Source organism: Contarinia nasturtii, unplaced genomic scaffold (assembly GCF_009176525.2).
Source record: "Contarinia nasturtii isolate CC-2019 unplaced genomic scaffold, AAFC_CNas_1.1 Cnas_scaffold_993, whole genome shotgun sequence".
In the NCBI taxonomy this organism is placed as follows: Eukaryota; Metazoa; Arthropoda; class Insecta; order Diptera; family Cecidomyiidae; genus Contarinia; species Contarinia nasturtii.
In genome coordinates, this window is record NW_022198340.1 from 67,499 (window position 1) to 79,251 (window position 11,753).

Genomic DNA, 11,753 nt, shown 5'->3' on the forward strand with positions numbered 1-11,753 from the left:
GAGAGAAAGAATGAAAATTCGCGACTTATTTTCACATTAAATGTGAATATTTATGTCATCGTGCAACATACAACGTTTTCGCTAGAAGAGCTCGATGCTCTTTTGTTGTCCAACAAAAATAAGAAACGAAAATGTACACGCCAATTCCCATTTGCCAAACTATATCGGTTCACTTTATTACAGTTCAATGTGACAAATTGTGTCATCATGTTATACCAGCAAACAAATCGAATTTCAACTCATTTTACATGATGTGTGCTCAACTGTTCACTGTTCATGCATTCATCTGATTTTAGAATAATATTCAACTTGAAATCCACGTGTCATGAGTATTTCATTTTCAAAATGCTTCGTCATTGCAAAATATTATTATTCAAATTTAATACAGAGCACAAAGTTCAACATTATATCCTTTGCTGATATGATGGTTTTCACAAATCGCTTATGTCATTAGAGTGGAAGGGCGGGCGAAGTTCATTCGCCAACGACTTGGTTATATAATTTTTTTTAGCTTAAAATGGCAAAAATGTCAGACTTTGCTCGAACATGGAAATTCAATAAGTTGGATATTTCATTTGAAACTATACCCAGTTGTTGGAAACAAAGTGATTTTCAATGATGTTGTCGTCAAATAGCGATAAATTTGTGAAGTCAGGAGAACAACATCGAACGAAAAAAACACACACAAAATTTGCGTATTCAAATTAATTCCAATTTGAGAAACTTTTGACACAAATATTTTTTGGCGCTTTCGTTCATTTTTCACGTCGTCGCCGCTCAAAAGGAAGCTGATGAGGAAAAACTCGCATTTTTGCGTGTCATTTACGTTTTTGTATGGGTGTTTGTTCTGCTGTTTGTGCTGCTGTTTTTTTTTTTGTTATTTCTTGGAACATTTTCTTGATTGGGATAGCTTGTATAGAACATTGACTGCTGACACATTGAACACGTCGTTGGGTGTTTGGCAAAATTGGAGAAAATGTGAGTTGATGTCAAGAAATATAGTACTTGAGTCACACTAACAATGTGCTATTTTACCTCTCCGCACCTCTGGCGGTGCTCGAAGAAGCGGGCCGTGTGTAAAAAAAGTCATTTGGATGGGAAAAACGTCGAACACAATTTGATTTTTCTCTTCCACACGAAAGGAAAATTAAATGGTTTCTATATTGAAGCAAACGCCTGGGAATGGAATACAGGCGCTATACTTGAAAACCCCGATCGAAATCGGAACAAAAATATCATCTGCAATTGTCATTCGCTCACGTTTGCATGGATTCCGGGCTTGCACTCTGTGTCGCCTCGTTCGTTCCCTCCTTGCCTTCGATTCGTATACAATGACATTATATGCAGTCAAACACTTGATTGTGATTTGATGTGCAATCCAAATTGCATTCCATTCCAATGAGAAAGAAAATTCAATTCGAATCCAAAAAATGCGATTGCATCGAGAGCAAAATAAGAAAAGAGACAGAGCGAGAGAACATAGTTCATGTTTGTTTGTATGTGTCGAAAGCAATGTGTATGTGAGAAATTCAAGAAAATTGAATTTGATTTTCGCCGATTGTAAACATCATTCAAAAGAAGTGCGCCGTCGATAGCATCACCAACCATCACTCCAAAGTGACACACACACACTGGGTGAGAGTAGGGAGAGGGGGGCCAGCGAAATTTGCGACTGCAGATAAAATGCGCCAATTCAGCAAACTGAACATTTGCAACGAATGACACACATTAAATTGTGGTTCACAATTTGTGAAAGCGCACTGAGAGACCTTTGATATCGGCATCTTGTCAATTTATGGGGTCGTTCAACTAATCAACTCCCATTCCATGGCTGATCAAACACACAAATTTATATCGCTCAACAATCATTGCATATCACATGTATGCACTGTTTGTTATCTTGACATTGTCACACAAAAACCTGAACTCTTCCTGTCGTCTACCGTTTATCCCGTCTCACCTATCACAAGCACACTGCATTCCAATATTGTGAATATTTTCTAATCTTATCTGTTCTTTTTTTCTTCTTCTTTCTTTACTCTCGAAATGCGGCAAAATCAATTCCAATTTTGTTTCGTAACTTTATTCAGTCACACTACAATCCGAGTGTTGACTTGTTCATTTTTTTCATTCTATTTCTGCTGCTCTCTCATTCCAACTTCGAACAAAAAAACATTCAAGCATTCAAGATGTTTACTGGTTTGCATATTGTTAAATGAGAATAGAAGTGTTTGTCACGAAAATAGAAAAACGTCACCTACTATGAAATGGCAGAAGAGCAAAAAAAACAGTTCAAACAATAATGGGTTGCGACTTGTAAAAAATAATGTCGAAAAAATAAGAAATGAAAACAGTGACGAAAACCATTACCATTACACAAAATCATGTTCCGCGCATTTTTTTGCCCTTCTTCTGTCACTTTTACGTCGCTCTCGTCTTTCGAGACTCTGCATTAAAATTGCCAACGACATTTTCATATTTGAATACAAAATCACAAAAATCTGAATCTGTGTTTGGGTTTTTATTCGGTTTTGTAACACATTCGGAATTTCGGATTATATTGTTTTCGGTCAATGGATGAAACGCGACGGAAAGGGCGAATGAAATACTCACTCTTTTTTAATTTTGCTAAAAGCAATATCATTGAAAAATCATCGCGCGCCACCGGATAAGGCGACACAATCTGCCACTTTATTTGATTGTGATGGATATTTGAATGTAGTCATTCAAAGAAAAAAACTTCTTGCAATGATGGAACAAACAACTTTATATTCGACGTTGACATTTAAAGAACTTTTTTTGCTCACCCCAAATTATTGCTGGAAAACGACTTTTAGAATAGACCGAAATACAAAGCAAAGAGTCTTTTGTAGGACGAAAAGCGGATGGTTATATTTTTGAATCGAGCCTTCGAATTTTTCTTTAAAAAATCGAGTATAATTAGATAAATGCTTAAGATGGATGGAAATAACAATTAAAAAGGGTGCAAAATTGCATTTTATCATCTTTAAATTGAATAAAAATGTAATCATTTTCTCTACCGTATTGTTATTCGCTTCCATGTTTAGTCGGGAACTGTGATTTTCTCGGTGCAAAAACCGTATTAGAGATTCAATCCGTGTCTAGAGAAAGGTTTCAATCAATTTATTTCCTTCCATCTGTTCAATTAGTTTGGCGTAAAAACAATGAGCGGCGCATAAAATCTCTCGGTTGAATCGCAACTCATCGACTAATTAATCACGTTGTATGGTCGAAGTTCATGTCTAATATTGTGTATTAGTGTGTATTTCAGTGTAATTTTGTATTGGCAATTTATCGTTGCTTTATTACCATGTATATTAAGTTCATGTTTCGAAGTTCATTATGCATCGAAAGCCAATGTTTACATCTATTTGCACCATAAATCTATTTGCCTCCGATTATATTGATGAAACGTCAAACTTTTATCCAATGAATGGAATATAGCTTAAAAGCCTTAGGCACACTAATTGAGAAGGCGAACAACAAAAAAATCGAGTCCATTTGTTTTTATTCCATTTGTTCGGTGGTGATTTTTGTTTGCACCGAGTGAATTTAGTTGATGGGTTTTTTTGCACTCATGGTACTGCTGGTTGGCTGAAAAATAACATGTGTACGAAAATGTTATTCATTCTATGCTATTAAAGGCTGTGCGATATTATAAAGCCATTAAGGGAATTTCTCTCGTTGAAATAATGTATGTGTGCAGCCGGCACAAAAAAAAGTGTATGTGTAGAGAGAGATAGAGAGCGTACAAACTTCGCACATATTCGATTTTCGCTAGATGCATCAGCATTTGTACAATTGACAATTGGAATTGGATTTGGGATTGAAAAACGTACAACACACTACAACATGTTGATATTTTCCATTGGTTTTCCGTTGTGATTTTGCCATTTGAAGTATCATGTACACACATCAAGTGAATTTAGAGAACGATGAAGAACGAAACACAGACACAGAGAGAATAAGAGAAAGAAGAAAGTGTATGTTGGATGTTCATATCTGCCAATCTGATTTGCTTGCTGAACATGTAAAACATACATTGTTTAACAGCGTAATACGAATTCCATTTCGATTTTCTATCACTCGAGCACACCAACAACAATGCTCGGGCTCTCGTACTCTCTCTCTCTTCATTTAATTTCATGCGTGTGTAACAACACAACTAACAACTAACAATAATAAATGCACTATGCACTACTGAATCGAGAACGACAATAGCCTCGATTGAATTGAAGGAAAGTTGTGTGTGGCGGCAAAATTGCAATATGCAGATGCGCATTCCCATATTCAATGTGACGATGATGATGACGACTACGATGTCGAGATAGAGAACAGACATAGAAAAAGCGTAATCAAAATAAGTTGCCCATTTAGAATATAAAATGCAATGCTGCATTGCCACTTTGCAAACTGAACACATGTACACACCATCAAATTAATAGTTTGTTTCAGATTGTCGAGTTTATCAGGGCATTTCGAGAGAATCGCATTTCGATTCGCAGCTTTCTCCGTGCGTCACATGTAGCAAGCACACACACCATTTCTATCGTTCATTTGTTCTCACTCATATTTTCACTTCTAGCTGTTCATTTTGTGCGATGCAATGGAACTTTAATTACATTCACCATTCATGCCCATTTTTCTAACAAAAAAAACTCAGTCAAAATCGATTTTTCTAGCTCTTTCACATACGCACATCACCGCATGTTGATAAGTTTTATTCAAAAGACTGAATCGATCCCATTTTAATTTCGATGCTTAAACAAATGCCCGGCGAGAGAGAGGAAAAAAAACGGAATCGTGTACATTTCATTCATTCGAAAATATTGCAAATGGAATTGCTTCCGACAAACTAGTCTTTGTCTATTGAGTGCTTCAGTCGAGTGCAGATAGCAAAATGGCCTAGCTTCGGTTTACCATTTCCGATTCGGTAATCTTTTGTCAATACACAACAAAATAATACATCCATTCCAGTGTGGATGTTGTTCTTTGCAACATTCAAATGGAATTTCAATTGCAAAATGGAAAAGTTATTCATTTATTGCACAATTTTATAAACTCCATTCGTTCAGGCATTTTAATATACTCAGCCAATCATCATCCATACATATATTTTTTTTCATTCATTCTCTTCGTTATCAGATGTCCATTGTCATTGACATTCAAATATTCAGATTGAATACGCCCAAAACTAATTCTTTTTTTTACCTTCGCATTTTTTGCTCACATTTTCTCAATCTCTTTCACTCTCACACTTCTTCTCTTCGGATCTTTTTCGCTGTCTGCCTTTCTCTCACCTCAATCGAAAGATGCAGAAGAGAATAAATTCAAATCTGTGGAACGTTAAAAGCTGGATTAAAACTTTAAACTGGTCAGAATTTTGGTGCGCTAACATACGAGCAAAAAAAAACCGACGTGAATTGTAAAAAAGGGGGTGGAGAATCAGAGAATAAAAGCCATTGTCAAAGTTTATTTTGTGGTTGGATGAATTGTGGCATCAATGGAATTGTTCAGTTGAAAATGCACCCCCAATGTATCGAGACATTTCTAAACGCTGTATGTGTGTGTATATGTTATTCGATCGAGCACAAAAATGTTTTCACAATGTGAATCATCCGTTTATTATAGGCACACAAAAATGTTTGAGAGGTAACCACTTTTCAAAACCATTTCATGAGTTTTTAAAATGGAAATTCACACAAACCAATCAACAAAATCAATTTAAATGAAATTTCATTTATATTTTTGTTACATTTACAGAGGACCATGTTATTTATCCGTTTTTTTTTTTAATTTAACTTTGATTTTGATGCACTCTCTATGGGTTTCGATATCGGTTCGGCCATCGATGAAAATGCACGATACAATTGTGCAACCGCTTTGGCTTTCAGACAGTAATATTTGTTGGAGCGGTGAGTGAGTGCGGCGATATTTTGTTTAAAGTCTCTGAATCAATATTATTCTAATGGAGAAGTGCTGAAAGGTTTTTCATCAGATGACTATTTATTCCGGTTCGATGTTTTTCACTTGCTTTATTCCAAATTCGATAACGGCTACTTGAAATATGCTCTCCGATTTTTAGCTTTACAAATATTCAGTCTGCATTCCTCGTGTCGTCGAGAGAGAGAGAGAGAGAGAAATGTAGTTATTGGCACCGGGCAGTGCATATTGGGAACTCGTTTGAACACCATGCGGACAGCGAGAGTGAGAGGAAGATTTTTTTTTTTTTTTCAAAAATATGTATTCAAATGTTTCATCAGTTATCGATTAGATAAAATATTCAAATTTTAGGCATTTTAAACAAAACAAACATCAAAATCAGATTAAATGTATTAAATTTCACACGGCATGTGTTTACGATAAAAAAAATTGATTAACAAGAAAAAAGAAAATAGGCAAATGATGAATTTAATGTTTGGATTTCATTTTCACAATGCATTTGCGTCGATGTCTCAGTTGGACATCGCTTCAACCCAAGTGATATGGGACGGGATAGAAATGATAATTGTTAATGAATTAAAACACATTAAAATGATAAAAGAAAATAAAATCATGTCAAAAGCAATAAAATCTTCCTTTTGAAATTCAGTTTTTTTGTTTGTTTGTTTGTTTGTTTGAATGAAATTACAATTGACAAATCCACAGGGTTTCAAAATAATGAATAGTCCATCGCATCGATTTAAATTAATTTCGAAATTTTATGTTGATTATTTGTTCTTGGCCACAATCTGCAACCTGAATTAATGGCACACACAACCAGGTGACCAGCTGTGCGCATTCATATTGCTTTTCTTCTAAATTTCACACTCCAGTTTAAAATATACCATAAACTATTTTTTGGAATGCGCAGATCTGTATTTCAAGCATAATAAACATAGTTTTTGATGAAAAAAGACATTTATCATAGAGTGAAGGAACCATTTGAATGTTTCAGTTGGATGGCCCAGGGAGAGCTTCGAAAAAAAATTGTTGAAAAAAGATAGGTAACATTTTATATGAAATGGAATTAAAAAGTTATATTTGCATATGCTTTATTTCAACACAGACAAACTGTATATTCCTTTGTTTTCATTTCAAAATGTAAGAAATGAAAAAAGTTCAAATAGTGAAGAGAAACAGTTATTCCGATGTTTCATAAAATAATATTCCAGAAGACTTTAAAGAATCAAGACTAAAATGTTGCTAAATACAGACGCGTCATGAAGAAGATGAATCAGTCTCTAAAGATAGTCATCATGACACTAGTCATGGCTACCTGCTTACTTTTCAATTAACATAATAAAATGTATGGACACTCGCCCAAATGTCGGACTATTTGTTTGAATTTTCAACTTCAATTTAATATTTAACATTTTTGATTTCATGAAAAAATATCACTTTATACACAATTTGATGCAGAATTCAATTGTGCTTCATTTCACGTTTCTCAAAAGATAGTAATTTCCAAAAATGTATTATTTTTTTCCATTTTTTCGTCATAACATCGAAAATTCCAAATGTCGGATATTCGTCGTCCAATTCTCGGCTCCCTAATCTCGACATATTTCATGCATTTTCACTACGAAACTTGTAAACTTTAAGTTTTGACAGCCCATGAACGCACTATTTACATTGAGGTAAACAATACAAAATATTGGAGTTAAAATTATTAGATTGATATATTTTTGCTCCATATTTTATTTTACTTATTTTTCTATAGTAAAGTGGCAAAAATATTTAAAAATATTACGTTATTTCACTGATCTAGAATATTTTTGGTTTGAATTTCACAATGATCCAAATACGACTTTAACTGTCACATCTGTCAAATCCAAAGTGTTTCACTTGAAACTTCGGTGCTTTATGTGTCGGCAATTGGACGATTTATTCCGGAATAATATTACAGTGAAAAATGAAAAATAAATATAATTGTTTTTCTTTATATTTTCAAAATTTCTGTTCAATAATTAAATTAAACTATCTACAATTCGCCGATATAATTTTTTTTCCAAACTAGTTATTTTTTCATATAAAAAAACGCATTTTACCGGCTTGTCTCAAAATGACATAGTTTAACTTTTGACGTGAAAAAGTGATAAAAATGCCGAATTTTTTTTGAACGTAATTTGTGAAAGCAATAATAGATTTTTGATTAAAATTTGGATTATAATAAAGAGATTTGATATTGATCTTTCATAATTTACTTTTAAAAATGCAATTCAAATGAATTTTCAATTTTTAATTTCAATTCACCTCTCGGTATTCCGACATTTGGTCGTGTGTCGACATTTGGCAATCTACTGTAATACCAACAAAAAGCAGTAAAATACCTTCTCTTGCATCTTCGTTTCCATCATTTACGGTTGTAGTGCTTCTTGTATGATTTCATTTAACATGAAATTGAAGCACTTTTTTAGATAAAATAATGGCTTTTTGCGTTTAGTATGGTGTGAACGCCTTTCCTATTGGTTGACACCTTTCAACCATTGTATTCATACTCGAATGGACGTTTCCATTACGGTTTTGTAAGGTTTTACATTGCATCGTGCTTCAGGAAGTTTTAATTTAGATGGTTGTCAATTGTTACTTGCATATTCAATATGATTTTGTTGTTGCAATATCACAAGCATGATTGCTTTGCAGAAATTCAATCTTTTTTTTCTGATTGACAACTGAGACGACAACTTTTCCATTAAAATCGAATAAAATTAAATTGAATCCATTGGATGTGTCGATTGTCTATTTTCAATTGAATCCCAAACTTATCCAAATATCTATTTCGCTTCAACTGCGCTTCATTCTTTTCAAAATCTAATCTTCGCTATGATATCATCACATGCAGAGAAACACTTCGGTTGAATATCCATGGTATATAAAAAAATGGTCAAAAGACATGCAATGAGCAAGTTTAAGCACGTTTTATTTGTCGTCTGTTTGACATTAATGTTGAAATCGTCTCTACGTACGTATCAATTAGCACGAATAAAGTGCATTTCCTGTGCTGTACGATACGATATATGCATAATCATATTTAATCCCAATTAAAATATAAAATGTACGAGTCCGTGCCGTTGTGAATGCCAATTTTGAAATTTTAATCAGTTCCAAACAGAACGAATATGAATATTTATTCGGTCTGATAGATGGAAGACGGTCAATCCAACACAGATGAAGCCAAGAATATTGAATAAAATTATTCGTTAGTTTTTTTTTTCTCTCGCTCTCTTTTTCCTCTCGTTCTTACTCTCGACATCAAATAAATTTTCTATTTTAATTATAATTGCATGGCGAATAGGCAAACAAAAAAAAATACACCAGCAAACACACAGAACGATGGTTTCAACTTTATTCTTATTTTATGTAAATCAACGAATGAATAAATTCGCCACATTTCGAAGCCGTAGAAGTGCTGTGAGAAAAAGAAATGCTTGAAAATATTGAAACGCCCATTCTCTCTCGATCCATATAGATGTCTTTTTTCGTATGCGTGTGTTTCTGTATGGTCGAACGACAACTTGTAAAATCATCGAGTATAATTTTTAAAAAAATCATAGCATAAATAGTGTCATCTCATAAATTTGGCAATCGAATCTTGTAAGAACCATAATAATCATCATTGAACATTGAAATGGGTGGACTATTCAATTGATTATCATAAAATCGTGAAATGATCATTCGCTTGATAACAAGCACACAGTGCTCTTCAATTTAGCCACACATTAATTCGATGACGGAGATCGGGAACAAATCAATAGTTTTTTTGTTTGCAATTTATTGAAAAACAATATTTTATAAAATAATGGGCTTTTTTTCTTGCGAACGAAAACAAAAAAATGAAGTCATTTTCCCATAAATCGCACAGATGCTTTGAGATTGAATTTGATTTAAATGAGAATGGTTATTTAAGGAATTTAAAATGTAGAAATCTCGTCAAATAAACAGTCAAATGAATTTGATGATTTTGACTATGTGTTTGTCCCCTACTGAAGTGAATAAGGAAGCTAAATTTATGCATTTATTGCCCATAATTCTAATTGATTTAAGTCGTCATTTGGATTTTAGATTCGAATCGTCTTTTGTTTATTGTGTCACAATAAACAATTTATATGATTATTGCACATTGCGATGAACATACATGCTTGAACTTCAACTTAAAATGGTTCGAATCAACATCATAAATCTATCCATTTCGCTAAAATTGTACACACACGAATCGATTTCGAAAATGACTGTGAATGGTTGAATTAATGATGTTAATTTCGAGTCGCTTTTGTTTTTGTGTTTCTATTCATTTCGTAAATTACCGAAAAAAAAACCGTTGACATTTTTGGAACAATTCCATCGAAATTTTACGCATTCCAAGCCAAACTATATGACGCGTATATTTTATTGAAACTTAATCGATTTGATCGATTTATCTGGTTTTCAAAACATACATTTCCATATGGGTGAAGTGGTTGGTGTGTACAATTTTCCAATTTGAAATTCGATCGATTCACATGCGCATAAATTAAGGCAATTCACTCACATTTCAAATGGGCGGCATTTGTTTTTGTGCATTCCAATTTTGTGTTGATGAATGGTTTATATCAAAATCATTCACTAATTGGGTGAATAAACTTTGTGACGATTCACAGATTCCACCTGTTACTTCAAACCAAGTCGAATGCAAGCATAGCTTTAAACCAAAATGAGATTTTCTATTCGATCGATAAGACCAATTACCGTCACATTCTTCACTTTGAACGAAACCAATAAAACAACTAATGAGCATCTAATAGGTGCGTTAGTTAAAACTATAAATGAATATAAAAAAAAACGGCATCGCTCGAGACAGAGAAGTGCATTCGTTTGTCCTAATTTAAGTTGACTCGTTAATTTTCGAGTCAAAAATCGAGAGAAATTGAATAAAACTGAAAAATAAACGCTAAAAAATTAATTATGTCGAGTTTAAAGGATGAAATCTGGAAAAAAAGGTGAATGGTTCGTTTGTGAAATCCCTCAGAAACGACCATACTTTTTGCTTAACGAATTACTGTGGATGCAAAGAGCAAAAGTGAGAAGGGGAAGAATGGAAGAAAGTGCAAAACGCCAAAATCCAATTAAATTGTTTGTTTGTCATCCCACAAGTGGCTCTTTTGCTCATTAATTATGTCAACATTGAAAGTTTTGTACGAGCGCACACTGAGTTGTTGGGTTCACTTTCAAGAGACATCAAATTTGCTAATGACCCTACAGACAGTTAATTGCAATGGAAAATCTCGCTTACCAACTGAAACGACTGTCAGATTTCGGTTTGGTGCAATCGTTGGAGTTTGTGGCCATAGTATTTTTCGTCTTTAATTATGCCAATATTATGTGTCTCTTTGGTTCGGTTTGTCGTTTCGTGTCAAAAGAAAGAGCAACAACAATATTTTGCGATATGTAATAATACTACCTTTTATGATTATGTCTTTTCGATCTCTTTTTATGCCATAATTATTGAACTGCTAGTTTATTTGTATAATGTGTTTGCATTGTTGAGTGTGGCGGTCTGGCCGACGGCAGGGAATTCCTCTGACTGACTCAATCGCATATCCTGTGGATAAACATCGCGTTTACGAGCCGTATCAAATGCTTAAGAATGAAATTAACTATTAACATTCTCCATAGCTTTAATTCGAGAGAAAAAAATCGACGAATGCAAAAACACAAGAGAGATTCAGAGAGAGAGAGAGAGAGAGAGAGAGAGAGAGAGAGAGAGAGAGAGA